The following is a 12,903-nucleotide window of genomic DNA, read 5'->3' on the forward strand; positions in this document are numbered from 1 at the left end:
CTGCAGAAGGATGAGATTGATGCAGAATTGGCACTCACAGCTTTAGAGTTACTAACACAAGATTGCTGTTTTGTTGGAAGCAGCTGTGCATACATAGTCACGGGTCAGTACTGCTGCGGACATAACCAATGTTGTTGTGGGGATAAGGGTTGTATTTGTGAATGAGTTAGGCATTTTCTTTCAAAGGAAGAAAACTCCCCCCTGCAACTGGCCTCCCTCCTATGCTCCAGTCAGAAGGCATACTTTTTCTGACTGAGCATGGTGCTAATCAAGCCAAGTTAGCGAATTTGATCCCAGTATTGGCCACTTTGTCAATTTGGGAAATATTTCTGCAGAAGCATGTGATTGATGCAGAATTCCCACCCACAGCTTTAGATTTACTATGACAAGTTTGCTGTTTTGTTGGAAGCAGCAGTCCATAAATGGTCACAGGTCAGTACTGCTGTGGGAAATGACCAATGAGATGCATTTAACCTTCTTTGTCGCAGTACTACTTAAATGTGATGCAGGCCACAAGTCAGTTTGAAGATAATTGTAATATTCATGAATTTCCTTCAGATCACATGGAGTTTTTCTTTAGGTTGTTGTGAGGATAAGGGTTGTCTGTGTGAATGAGTTAGGCATTTTTTTCCAAGGGAAGAAAAAAAAACCCTGCAACTGGCCTCCCTCTTATGCTCCAGTTAGAAATATATCTCTCAGCTGGCCGGTTAGCTCAGTTGGTTAGAGCGTGGTGCTAATAACGCCAAGGTCACGGGTTCGATCCCCGTATTGGCCACTTTGTCATTTTGGGAAATATTTCTGCAGAAGGATGAGATTGATGCAGAATTGGCACTCACAGCTTTAGAGTTACTAACACAAGATTGCTGTTTTGTTGGAAGCAGCTGTGCATACATAGTCACGGGTCAGTACTGCTGCGGACATAACCAATGTTGTTGTGAGGATAAGGGTTGTATTTGTGAATGAGTTAGGCATTTTCTTTCAAAGGAAGAAAACTCCCCCCTGCAACTGGCCTCCCTCCTATGCTCCAGTCAGAAGGCATACTTTTTCTGACTGAGCATGGTTCTAATCAAGCCAAGTTAGCGAATTTGATCCCAGTATTGGCCACTTTGTCAATTTGGGAAATATTTCTGCAGAAGCATGTGATTGATGCAGAATTCCCACCCACAGCTTTAGATTTACTATGACAAGTTTGCTGTTTTGTTGGAAGCAGCAGTCCATAAATGGTCACAGGTCAGTACTGCTGTGGGAAATGACCAATGAGATGCATTTAACCTTCTTTGTCGCAGTACTACTTAAATGTGATGCAGGCCACAAGTCAGTTTGAAGATAATTGTAATATTCATGAATTTCCTTCAGATCACATGGAGTTTTTCTTTAGGTTGTTGTGAGGATAAGGGTTGTCTGTGTGAATGAGTTAGGCATTTTTTTTCCAAGGGAAGAAAAAATCCCCCTGCAACTGGCCTCCCTCTTATGCTCCAGTTAGAAATATGCCTCTCAGCTGGCCGGTTAGCTCAGTTGGTTAGAGCGTGGTGCTAATAACGCCAAGGTCACGGGTTCGATCCCCGTATTGGCCACTTTGTCATTTTGGGAAATATTTCTGCAGAAGCATGAGATTGATGCAGAATTGGCACTCACAGCTTTAGAGTTACTAACACAAGATTGCTGTTTTGTTGGAAGCAGCTGTGCATACATAGTCACGGGTCAGTACTGCTGCGGACATAACCAATGTTGTTGTGAGGATAAGGGTTGTATTTGTGAATGAGTTAGGCATTTTCTTTCAAGGGAAGAAAACTCCCCCCTGCAACTGGCCTCCCTCCTATGCTCCAGTCAGAAGGCTTACTTTTTCTGACTGAGCATGGTGCTAATCACGCCAAGTTAGCGAATTTGATCCCAGTATTGGCCACTTTGTCAATTTGGGAAATATTTCTGCAGAAGGATGAGATTGATGCAGAATTGGCACTCACAGCTTTAGAGTTACTAACACAAGATTGCTGTTTTGTTGGAAGCAGCTCTGCATACATAGTCACGGGTCAGTACTACTGCGGACATAACCAATGTTGTTGTGAGGATAAGGGTTGTATTTGTGAATGAGTTAGGCATTTTCTTTCAAGGGAAGAAAACTCCCCCCTGCAACTGGCCTCCCTCCTATGCTCCAGTCAGAAGGCATACTTTTTCTGACTGAGCATGGTGCTAATCACGCCAAGTTAGCGAATTTGATCCCAGTATTGGCCACTTTGTCAATTTGGGAAATATTTCTGCAGAAGCATGAGATTGATGCAGAATTCCCACCCACAGCTTTAGATTTACTATGACAAGTTTGCTGTTTTGTTGGAATCAGCAGTCCATAAATGGTCACAGGTCAGTACTGCTGTGGGAAATGACCAATGAGATGCATTTAACCTTCTTTGTCCCAGTTCTACTTAAATGTGATGCAGGATACAAGTCAGTTTGAAGATAATTGTCATATTCATGAATTTCCTTCAGATCACATGTAGTTTTTCTTTAGGTTGTTGTGAGGATAAGGGTTTTATGTGTGAATGAGTTAGGCATTTTTTTCCAAGGGAAAAAGACTCTCAGCTGGCCGGTTAGCTCAGTTGGTTAGAGCGTGGTGCTAATAACGCCAAGGTCACGGGTTCGATCCCCGTATTGGCCACTTTGTCATTTTGGGAAATATTTCTGCAGAAGGATGAGATTGATGCAGAATTGGCACTCACAGCTTTAGAGTTACTAACACAAGATTGCTGTTTTGTTGGAAGCAGCTGTGCATACATAGTCACGGGTCAGTACTGCTGCGGACATAACCAATGTTGTTGTGAGGATAAGGGTTGTATTTGTGAATGAGTTAGGCATTTTCTTTCAAAGGAAGAAAACTCCCCCCTGCAACTGGCCTCCCTCCTATGCTCCAGTCAGAAGGCATACTTTTTCTGACTGAGCATGGTTCTAATCAAGCCAAGTTAGCGAATTTGATCCCAGTATTGGCCACTTTGTCAATTTGGGAAATATTTCTGCAGAAGCATGAGATTGATGTAGAATTCCCACCCACAGCTTTAGATTTACTATGACTAGTTTGCTGTTTTGTTGGAAGCAGCAGTCCATAAATGGTCACAGGTCAGTACTGCTGTGGGAAATGACCAATGAGATGCATTTAACCTTCTTTGTCCCAGTTCTACTTAAATGTGATGCAGGCTACAAGTCAGTTTGAAGATAATTGTCATATTCATGAATTTCCTTCAGATCACATGTAGTTTTTCTTTAGGTTGTTGTGAGGATAAGGGTTTTATGTGTGAATGAGTTAGGCATTTTTTTTCCGAGGGAAGAAAAAATCCCCCTGCAACTGGCCTCCCTCTTATGGTCCAGTCAGAAATATTCCTCTCAGCTGGCCGGTTAGCTCAGTTGGTTAGAGCGTGGTGCTAATAACCCCAAGGTCACGGGTTCGATCCCCGTATTGGCCACTTTGTCATTTTGGGAAATATTTCTGCAGAAGGATGAGATTGATGCAGAATTGGCACTCACAGCTTTAGAGTTACTAACACAAGATTGCTGTTTTGTTGGAAGCAGCTCTGCATACATAGTCACGGGTCAGTACTACTGCGGACATAACCAATGTTGTTGTGAGGATAAGGGTTGTATTTGTGAATGAGTTAGGCATTTTCTTTCAAGGGAAGAAAACTCCCCCCTGCAACTGGCCTCCCTTATATGCTCCAGTCAGAAGGCATACTTTTTCTGACTGAGCATGGTGCTAATCACGCCAAGTTAGCGAATTTGATCCCAGTATTGGCCACTTTGTCAATTTGGGAAATATTTCTGCAGAAGCATGAGATTGATGCAGAATTCCCACCCACAGCTTTAGATTTACTATGACAAGTTTGCTGTTTTGTTGGAAGCAGCAGTCCATAAAGTCAGTTTGAAGATAATTGTAATATTCATGAATTTCCTTCAGATCACATGGAGTTTTTCTTTAGGTTGTTGTGAGGATAAGGGTTGTCTGTATGAATGAGTTAGGCATTTTTTTTCCAAGGGAAGAAAAAATCCCCCTGCAACTGGCCTCCCTCTTATGCTCCAGTTAGAAATATATCTCTCAGCTGGCCGGTTAGCTCAGTTGGTTAGAGCGTGGTGCTAATAACGCCAAGGTCACGGGTTCGATCCCCGTATTGGCCACTTTGTCATTTTGGGAAATATTTCTGCAGAAGCATGAGATTGATGCAGAATTGGCACTCACAGCTTTAGAGTTACTAACACAAGATTGCTGTTTTGTTGGAAGCAGCTGTGCATACATAGTCACGGGTCAGTACTGCTGCGGACATAACCAATGTTGTTGTGAGGATAAGGGTTGTATTTGTGAATGAGTTAGGCATTTTCTTTCAAGGGAAGAAAACTCCCCCCTGCAACTGGCCTCCCTCCTATGCTCCAGTCAGAAGGCATACTTTTTCTGACTGAGCATGGTGCTAATCACGCCAAGTTAGCGAATTTGATCCCAGTATTGGCCACTCTGTCAATTTGGGAAATATTTCTGCAGAAGCATGAGATTGATGCAGAATTCCCACCCACAGCTTTAGATTTACTATGACTAGTTTGCTGTTTTGTTGGAAGCAGCAGTCCATAAATGGTCACAGGTCAGTACTGCTGTGGGAAATGACCAATGAGATGCATTTAACCTTCTTTGTCCCAGTTCTACTTAAATGTGATGCAGGATACAAGTCAGTTTGAAGATAATTGTCATATTCATGAATTTCCTTCAGATCACATGTAGTTTTTCTTTAGGTTGTTGTGAGGATAAGGGTTTTATGTGTGAATGAGTTAGGCATTTTTTTCCAAGAGAAAAAGACTCTCAGCTGGCCGGTTAGCTCAGTTGGTTAGAGCGTGGTGCTAATAACGCCAAGGTCACGGGTTCGATCCCCGTATTGGCCACTTTGTCATTTTGGGAAATATTTCTGCAGAAGGATGAGATTGATGCAGAATTGGCACTCACAGCTTTAGAGTTACTAACACAAGATTGCTGTTTTGTTGGAAGCAGCTGTGCATACATAGTTACGGGTCAGTACTGCTGCGGACATAACCAATGTTGTTGTGAGGATAAGGGTTGTATTTGTGAATGAGTTAGGCATTTTCTTTCAAGGAAAGAAAACTCCCAACTGCAACTGGCCTCCCTCCTATGCTCCAGTCAGAAGCATACTTTTTCTGACTGAGCATGGTGCTAATCACGCCAAGTTAGCGAATTTGATCCCAGTATTGGCCACTTTGTCAATTTGGGAAAAATGTCTGCAGAAGCATTAGATTGATGCAGAATTCCCACCCACAGCTTTAGATTTACTATGACAAGTTTGCTGTTTTGTTGGAAGCAGCAGTCCATAAATGGTCACAGGTCAGTACTGCTGTGGGAAATGACCAATGAGATGCATTTAACCTTCTTTGTCGCAGTACTACTTAAATGTGATGCAGGCCACAAGTCAGTTTGAAGATAATTGTAATATTCATGTATTTCCTTCAGATCACATGGAGTTTTTCTTTAGGTTGTTGTGAGGATAAGGGTTGTCTGTGTGAATGAGTTAGGCATTTTTTTTCCAAGGGAAGAAAAAATCCCCCTGCAACTGGCCTCCCTCTTATGCTCCAGTTAGAAATATGCCTCTCAGCTGGCCGGTTAGCTCAGTTGGTTAGAGCGTGGTGCTAATAACGCCAAGGTCACGGGTTCGATCCCCGTATTGGCCACTTTGTCATTTTGGGAAATATTTCTGCAGAAGCATGAGATTGATGCAGAATTGGCACTCACAGCTTTAGAGTTACTAACACAAGATTGCTGTTTTGTTGGAAGCAGCTGTGCATACATAGTCACGGGTCAGTACTGCTGCGGACATAACCAATGTTGTTGTGAGGATAAGGGTTGTATTTGTGAATGAGTTAGGCATTTTCTTTCAAGGGAAGATAACTCCCCCCTGCAACTGGCCTCCCTCCTATGCTCCAGTCAGAAGGCTTACTTTTTCTGACTGAGCATGGTGCTAATCACGCCAAGTTAGCGAATTTGATCCCAGTATTGGCCACTTTGTCAATTTGGGAAATATTTCTGCAGAAGGATGAGATTGATGCAGAATTGGCACTCACAGCTTTAGAGTTACTAACACAAGATTGCTGTTTTGTTGGAAGCAGCTCTGCATACATAGTCACGGGTCAGTACTACTGCGGACATAACCAATGTTGTTGTGAGGATAAGGGTTGTATTTGTGAATGAGTTAGGCATTTTCTTTCAAGGGAAGAAAACCCCCCCCTGCAACTGGCCTCCCTCCTATGCTCCAGTCAGAAGGCATACTTTTTCTGACTGAGCATGGTGCTAATCACGCCAAGTTAGCGAATTTGATCCCAGTATTGGCCACTTTGTCAATTTGGGAAATATTTCTGCAGAAGCATGAGATTGATGCAGAATTCCCACCCACAGCTTTAGATTTACTATGACAAGTTTGCTGTTTTGTTGGAAGCAGCAGTCCATAAATGGTCACAGGTCAGTACTGCTGTGGGAAATGACCAATGAGATGCATTTAACCTTCTTTGTCCCAGTTCTACTTAAATGTGATGCAGGATACAAGTCAGTTTGAAGATAATTGTCATATTCATGAATTTCCTTCAGATCACATGAAGTTTTTCTTTAGGTTGTTGTGAGGATAAGGGTTTTATGTGTAAATGAGTTAGGCATTTTTTTCCAAGGGAAAAAGACTCTCAGCTGGCCGGTTAGCTCAGTTGGTTAGAGCGTGGTGCTAATAACGCCAAGGTCACGGGTTCGATCCCCGTATTGGCCACTTTGTCATTTTGGGAAATATTTCTGCAGAAGGATGAGATTGATGCAGAATTGGCACTCACAGCTTTAGAGTTACTAACACAAGATTGCTGTTTTGTTGGAAGCAGCTGTGCATACATAGTCACGGGTCAGTACTGCTGCGGACATAACCAATGTTGTTGTGAGGATAAGGGTTGTATTTGTGAATGAGTTAGGCATTTTCTTTCAAAGGAAGAAAACTCCCCCCTGCAACTGGCCTCCCTCCTATGCTCCAGTCAGAAGGCATACTTTTTCTGACTGAGCATGGTTCTAATCAAGCCAAGTTAGCGAATTTGATCCCAGTATTGGCCACTTTGTCAATTTGGGAAATATTTCTGCAGAAGCATGAGATTGATGCAGAATTCCCACCCACAGCTTTAGATTTACTATGACTAGTTTGCTGTTTTGTTGGAAGCAGCAGTCCATAAATGGTCACAGGTCAGTACTGCTGTGGGAAATGACCAATGAGATGCATTTAACCTTCTTTGTCCCAGTTCTACTTAAATGTGATGCAGGCTACAAGTCAGTTTGAAGATAATTGTCATATTCATGAATTTCCTTCAGATCACATGTAGTTTTTCTTTAGGTTGTTGTGAGGATAAGGGTTTTATGTGTGAATGAGTTAGGCATTTTTTTTCCAAGGGAAGAAAAAATCCCCCTGCAACTGGCCTCCCTCTTATGGTCCAGTCAGAAATATTCCTCTCAGCTGGCCGGTTAGCTCAGTTGGTTAGAGCGTGGTGCTAATAACGCCAAGGTCACGGGTTCGATCCCCGTATTGGCCACTTTGTCATTTTGGGAAATATTTCTGCAGAAGGATGAGATTGATGCAGAATTGGCACTCACAGCTTTAGAGTTACTAACACAAGATTGCTGTTTTGTTGGAAGCAGCTGTGCATACATAGTCACGGGTCAGTACTGCTGCGGACATAACCAATGTTGTTGTGAGGATAAGGGTTGTATTTGTGAATGAGTTAGGCATTTTCTTTCAAGGAAAGAAAACTCCCCCCTGCAACTGGCCTCCCTCCTATGCTCCAGTCAGAAGCATACTTTTTCTCACTGAGCATGGTGCTAATCACGCCAAGTTAGCGAATTTGATCCCAGTATTGGCCACTTTGTCAATTTGGGAAAAATGTCTGCAGAAGCATTAGAACCTTCTTTGTCCCAGTTCTACTTAAATGTGATGCAGGATACAAGTCAGTTTGAAGATAATTGTCATATTAATGAATTTCCTTCAGATCTCATGTAGTTTTTCTTTAGGTTGTTGTGAGGATAAGGGTTTTATGTGTGAATGAGTTAGGCATTTTTTTCCAAGGGAAAAAGACTCTCAGCTGGCCGGTTAGCTCAGTTGGTTAGAGCGTGGTGCTAATAACGCCAAGGTCACGGGTTCGATCCCCGTATTGGCCACTTTGTCATTTTGGGAAATATTTCTGCAGAAGGATGAGATTGATGCAGAATTGGCACTCACAGCTTTAGAGTTACTAACACAAGATTGCTGTTTTGTTGGAAGCAGCTGTGCATACATAGTCACGGGTCAGTACTGCTGCGGACATAACCAATGTTGTTGTGGGGATAAGGGTTGTATTTGTGAATGAGTTAGGCATTTTCTTTCAAAGGAAGAAAACTCCCCCCTGCAACTGGCCTCCCTCCTATGCTCCAGTCAGAAGGCATACTTTTTCTGACTGAGCATGGTGCTAATCAAGCCAAGTTAGCGAATTTGATCCCAGTATTGGCCACTTTGTCAATTTGGGAAATATTTCTGCAGAAGCATGTGATTGATGCAGAATTCCCACCCACAGCTTTAGATTTACTATGACAAGTTTGCTGTTTTGTTGGAAGCAGCAGTCCATAAATGGTCACAGGTCAGTACTGCTGTGGGAAATGACCAATGAGATGCATTTAACCTTCTTTGTCGCAGTACTACTTAAATGTGATGCAGGCCACAAGTCAGTTTGAAGATAATTGTAATATTCATGAATTTCCTTCAGATCACATGGAGTTTTTCTTTAGGTTGTTGTGAGGATAAGGGTTGTCTGTGTGAATGAGTTAGGCATTTTTTTCCAAGGGAAGAAAAAAAAACCCTGCAACTGGCCTCCCTCTTATGCTCCAGTTAGAAATATATCTCTCAGCTGGCCGGTTAGCTCAGTTGGTTAGAGCGTGGTGCTAATAACGCCAAGGTCACGGGTTCGATCCCCGTATTGGCCACTTTGTCATTTTGGGAAATATTTCTGCAGAAGGATGAGATTGATGCAGAATTGGCACTCACAGCTTTAGAGTTACTAACACAAGATTGCTGTTTTGTTGGAAGCAGCTGTGCATACATAGTCACGGGTCAGTACTGCTGCGGACATAACCAATGTTGTTGTGAGGATAAGGGTTGTATTTGTGAATGAGTTAGGCATTTTCTTTCAAAGGAAGAAAACTCCCCCCTGCAACTGGCCTCCCTCCTATGCTCCAGTCAGAAGGCATACTTTTTCTGACTGAGCATGGTTCTAATCAAGCCAAGTTAGCGAATTTGATCCCAGTATTGGCCACTTTGTCAATTTGGGAAATATTTCTGCAGAAGCATGAGATTGATGCAGAATTCCCACCCACAGCTTTAGATTTACTATGACTAGTTTGCTGTTTTGTTGGAAGCAGCAGTCCATAAATGGTCACAGGTCAGTACTGCTGTGGGAAATGACCAATGAGATGCATTTAACCTTCTTTGTCCCAGTTCTACTTAAATGTGATGCAGGCTACAAGTCAGTTTGAAGATAATTGTCATATTCATGAATTTCCTTCAGATCACATGTAGTTTTTCTTTAGGTTGTTGTGAGGATAAGGGTTTTATGTGTGAATGAGTTAGGCATTTTTTTTCCAAGGGAAGAAAAAATCCCCCTGCAACTGGCCTCCCTCTTATGGTCCAGTCAGAAATATTCCTCTCAGCTGGCCGGTTAGCTCAGTTGGTTAGAGCGTGGTGCTAATAACCCCAAGGTCACGGGTTCGATCCCCGTATTGGCCACTTTGTCATTTTGGGAAATATTTCTGCAGAAGGATGAGATTGATGCAGAATTGGCACTCACAGCTTTAGAGTTACTAACACAAGATTGCTGTTTTGTTGGAAGCAGCTCTGCATACATAGTCACGGGTCAGTACTACTGCGGACATAACCAATGTTGTTGTGAGGATAAGGGTTGTATTTGTGAATGAGTTAGGCATTTTCTTTCAAGGGAAGAAAACTCCCCCCTGCAACTGGCCTCCCTCCTATGCTCCAGTCAGAAGGCATACTTTTTCTGACTGAGCATGGTGCTAATCACGCCAAGTTAGCGAATTTGATCCCAGTATTGGCCACTTTGTCAATTTGGGAAATATTTCTGCAGAAGCATGAGATTGATGCAGAATTCCCACCCACAGCTTTAGATTTACTATGACAAGTTTGCTGTTTTGTTGGAAGCAGCAGTCCATAAAGTCAGTTTGAAGATAATTGTAATATTCATGAATTTCCTTCAGATCACATGGAGTTTTTCTTTAGGTTGTTGTGAGGATAAGGGTTGTCTGTGTGAATGAGTTAGGCATTTTTTTTCCAAGGGAAGAAAAAATCCCCCTGCAACTGGCCTCCCTCTTATGCTCCAGTTAGAAATATATCTCTCAGCTGGCCGGTTAGCTCAGTTGGTTAGAGTGTGGTGCTAATAACGCCAAGGTCACGGGTTCGATCCCCGTATTGGCCACTTTGTCATTTTGGGAAATATTTCTGCAGAAGCATGAGATTGATGCAGAATTGGCACTCACAGCTTTAGAGTTACTAACACAAGATTGCTGTTTTGTTGGAAGCAGCTGTGCATACATAGTCACGGGTCAGTACTGCTGCGGACATAACCAATGTTGTTGTGAGGATAAGGGTTGTATTTGTGAATGAGTTAGGCATTTTCTTTCAAGGGAAGAAAACTCCCCCCTGCAACTGGCCTCCCTCCTATGCTCCAGTCAGAAGGCATACTTTTTCTGACTGAGCATGGTGCTAATCACGCCAAGTTAGCGAATTTGATCCCAGTATTGGCCACTTTGTCAATTTGGGAAATATTTCTGCAGAAGCATGAGATTGATGCAGAATTCCCACCCACAGCTTTAGATTTACTATGACAAGTTTGCTGTTTTGTTGGAATCAGCAGTCCATAAATGGTCACAGGTCAGTACTGCTGTGGGAAATGACCAATGAGATGCATTTAACCTTCTTTGTCCCAGTTCTACTTAAATGTGATGCAGGATACAAGTCAGTTTGAAGATAATTGTCATATTCATGAATTTCCTTCAGATCACATGTAGTTTTTCTTTAGGTTGTTGTGAGGATAAGGGTTTTATGTGTGAATGAGTTAGGCATTTTTTTCCAAGGGAAAAAGACTCTCAGCTGGCCGGTTAGCTCAGTTGGTTAGAGCGTGGTGCTAATAACGCCAAGGTCACGGGTTCGATCCCCGTATTGGCCACTTTGTCATTTTGGGAAATATTTCTGCAGAAGGATGAGATTGATGCAGAATTGGCACTCACAGCTTTAGAGTTACTAACACAAGATTGCTGTTTTGTTGGAAGCAGCTGTGCATACATAGTCACGGGTCAGTACTGCTGCGGACATAACCAATGTTGTTGTGAGGATAAGGGTTGTATTTGTGAATGAGTTAGGCATTTTCTTTCAAAGGAAGAAAACTCCCCCCTGCAACTGGCCTCCCTCCTATGCTCCAGTCAGAAGGCATACTTTTTCTGACTGAGCATGGTTCTAATCAAGCCAAGTTAGCGAATTTGATCCCAGTATTGGCCACTTTGTCAATTTGGGAAATATTTCTGCAGAAGCATGAGATTGATGCAGAATTCCCACCCACAGCTTTAGATTTACTATGACTAGTTTGCTGTTTTGTTGGAAGCAGCAGTCCATAAATGGTCACAGGTCAGTACTGCTGTGGGAAATGACCAATGAGATGCATTTAACCTTCTTTGTCCCAGTTCTACTTAAATGTGATGCAGGCTACAAGTCAGTTTGAAGATAATTGTCATATTCATGAATTTCCTTCAGATCACATGTAGTTTTTCTTTAGGTTGTTGTGAGGATAAGGGTTTTATGTGTGAATGAGTTAGGCATTTTTTTTCCAAGGGAAGAAAAAATCCCCCTGCAACTGGCCTCCCTCTTATGGTCCAGTCAGAAATATTCCTCTCAGCTGGCCGGTTAGCGCAGTTGGTTAGAGCGTGGTGCTAATAACGCCAAGGTCACGGGTTCGATCCCCGTATTGGTCATTTTGGGAAATATTTCTGCAGAAGGATGAGATTGATGCAGAATTGGCACTCACAGCTTTAGAGTTACTAACACAAGATTGCTGTTTTGTTGGAAGCAGCTGTGCATACATAGTCACGGGTCAGTACTGCTGCGGACATAACCAATGTTGTTGTGAGGATAAGGGTTGTATTTGTGAATGAGTTAGGCATTTTCTTTCAAGGAAAGAAAACTCCCCCCTGCAACTGGCCTCCCTCCTATGCTCCAGTCAGAAGCATACTTTTTCTGACTGAGCATGGTGCTAATCACGCCAAGTTAGCGAATTTGATCCCAGTATTGGCCACTTTGTCAATTTGGGAAAAATGTCTGCAGAAGCATTAGAACCTTCTTTGTCCCAGTTCTACTTAAATGTGATGCAGGATACAAGTCAGTTTGAAGATAATTGTCATATTCATGAATTTCCTTCAGATCACATGTAGTTTTTCTTTAGGTTGTTGTGAGGATAAGGGTTTTATGTGTGAATGAGTTAGGCATTTTTTTCCAAGGGAAAAAGACTCTGAGCTGGCCGGTTAGCTCAGTTGGTTAGAGCGTGGTGCTAATAACGCCAAGGTCACGGGTTCGATCCCCGTTTTGGCCACTTTGTCATTTTGGGAAATATTTCTGCAGAAGGATGAGATTGATGCAGAATTGGCACTCACAGCTTTAGAGTTACTAACACAAGATTGCTGTTTTGTTGGAAGCAGCAGTCCATAAATGGTCACAGGTCAGTACTGCTGTGGGAAATGACCAATGAGATGCATTTAACCTTCTTTGTCGCAGTACTACTTAAATGTGATGCAGGCCACAAGTCAGTTTGAAGATAATTGTA

At 42.6% G+C, this 12,903-nt stretch overlaps 15 non-coding genes across 15 annotated transcripts; all 15 read left to right on the forward strand.

Annotated features, from left to right (window-relative positions):
• The first annotated feature begins 701 nt into the window (after positions 1-701).
• Positions 702-775, forward strand: TRNAI-AAU (transfer RNA isoleucine (anticodon AAU)). Its single transcript has one exon. It is a non-coding gene; the product is annotated as a tRNA-Ile (tRNA).
• A 725-nt stretch (positions 776-1,500) lies between these two features.
• TRNAI-AAU (transfer RNA isoleucine (anticodon AAU)) lies at positions 1,501-1,574 on the forward strand. The gene has a single exon. It is a non-coding gene; the product is annotated as a tRNA-Ile (tRNA).
• Positions 1,575-2,579: 1,005 nt separating this feature from the next.
• Positions 2,580-2,653, forward strand: TRNAI-AAU (transfer RNA isoleucine (anticodon AAU)). Its single transcript has one exon. It is a non-coding gene; the product is annotated as a tRNA-Ile (tRNA).
• Positions 2,654-3,378: 725 nt separating this feature from the next.
• Positions 3,379-3,452, forward strand: TRNAI-AAU (transfer RNA isoleucine (anticodon AAU)). The gene has a single exon. It is a non-coding gene; the product is annotated as a tRNA-Ile (tRNA).
• Positions 3,453-4,084: 632 nt separating this feature from the next.
• On the forward strand, positions 4,085-4,158 carry TRNAI-AAU (transfer RNA isoleucine (anticodon AAU)). Its single transcript has one exon. It is a non-coding gene; the product is annotated as a tRNA-Ile (tRNA).
• Positions 4,159-4,834: 676 nt separating this feature from the next.
• On the forward strand, positions 4,835-4,908 carry TRNAI-AAU (transfer RNA isoleucine (anticodon AAU)). Its single transcript has one exon. It is a non-coding gene; the product is annotated as a tRNA-Ile (tRNA).
• A 724-nt stretch (positions 4,909-5,632) lies between these two features.
• On the forward strand, positions 5,633-5,706 carry TRNAI-AAU (transfer RNA isoleucine (anticodon AAU)). Its single transcript has one exon. It is a non-coding gene; the product is annotated as a tRNA-Ile (tRNA).
• A 1,005-nt stretch (positions 5,707-6,711) lies between these two features.
• On the forward strand, positions 6,712-6,785 carry TRNAI-AAU (transfer RNA isoleucine (anticodon AAU)). Its single transcript has one exon. It is a non-coding gene; the product is annotated as a tRNA-Ile (tRNA).
• A 725-nt stretch (positions 6,786-7,510) lies between these two features.
• Positions 7,511-7,584, forward strand: TRNAI-AAU (transfer RNA isoleucine (anticodon AAU)). Its single transcript has one exon. It is a non-coding gene; the product is annotated as a tRNA-Ile (tRNA).
• A 548-nt stretch (positions 7,585-8,132) lies between these two features.
• TRNAI-AAU (transfer RNA isoleucine (anticodon AAU)) lies at positions 8,133-8,206 on the forward strand. Its single transcript has one exon. It is a non-coding gene; the product is annotated as a tRNA-Ile (tRNA).
• Positions 8,207-8,930: 724 nt separating this feature from the next.
• On the forward strand, positions 8,931-9,004 carry TRNAI-AAU (transfer RNA isoleucine (anticodon AAU)). The gene has a single exon. It is a non-coding gene; the product is annotated as a tRNA-Ile (tRNA).
• Positions 9,005-9,729: 725 nt separating this feature from the next.
• TRNAI-AAU (transfer RNA isoleucine (anticodon AAU)) lies at positions 9,730-9,803 on the forward strand. The gene has a single exon. It is a non-coding gene; the product is annotated as a tRNA-Ile (tRNA).
• Positions 9,804-10,435: 632 nt separating this feature from the next.
• On the forward strand, positions 10,436-10,509 carry TRNAI-AAU (transfer RNA isoleucine (anticodon AAU)). The gene has a single exon. It is a non-coding gene; the product is annotated as a tRNA-Ile (tRNA).
• A 676-nt stretch (positions 10,510-11,185) lies between these two features.
• TRNAI-AAU (transfer RNA isoleucine (anticodon AAU)) lies at positions 11,186-11,259 on the forward strand. The gene has a single exon. It is a non-coding gene; the product is annotated as a tRNA-Ile (tRNA).
• Positions 11,260-12,598: 1,339 nt separating this feature from the next.
• TRNAI-AAU (transfer RNA isoleucine (anticodon AAU)) lies at positions 12,599-12,672 on the forward strand. The gene has a single exon. It is a non-coding gene; the product is annotated as a tRNA-Ile (tRNA).
• Positions 12,673-12,903: the final 231 nt, after the last annotated feature.

This window comes from Ambystoma mexicanum, chromosome 1p, assembly GCF_040938575.1.
Source record: "Ambystoma mexicanum isolate Mex_15411 chromosome 1p, UKY_AmexF1_1, whole genome shotgun sequence".
Taxonomy (NCBI): Eukaryota; Metazoa; Chordata; class Amphibia; order Caudata; family Ambystomatidae; genus Ambystoma; species Ambystoma mexicanum.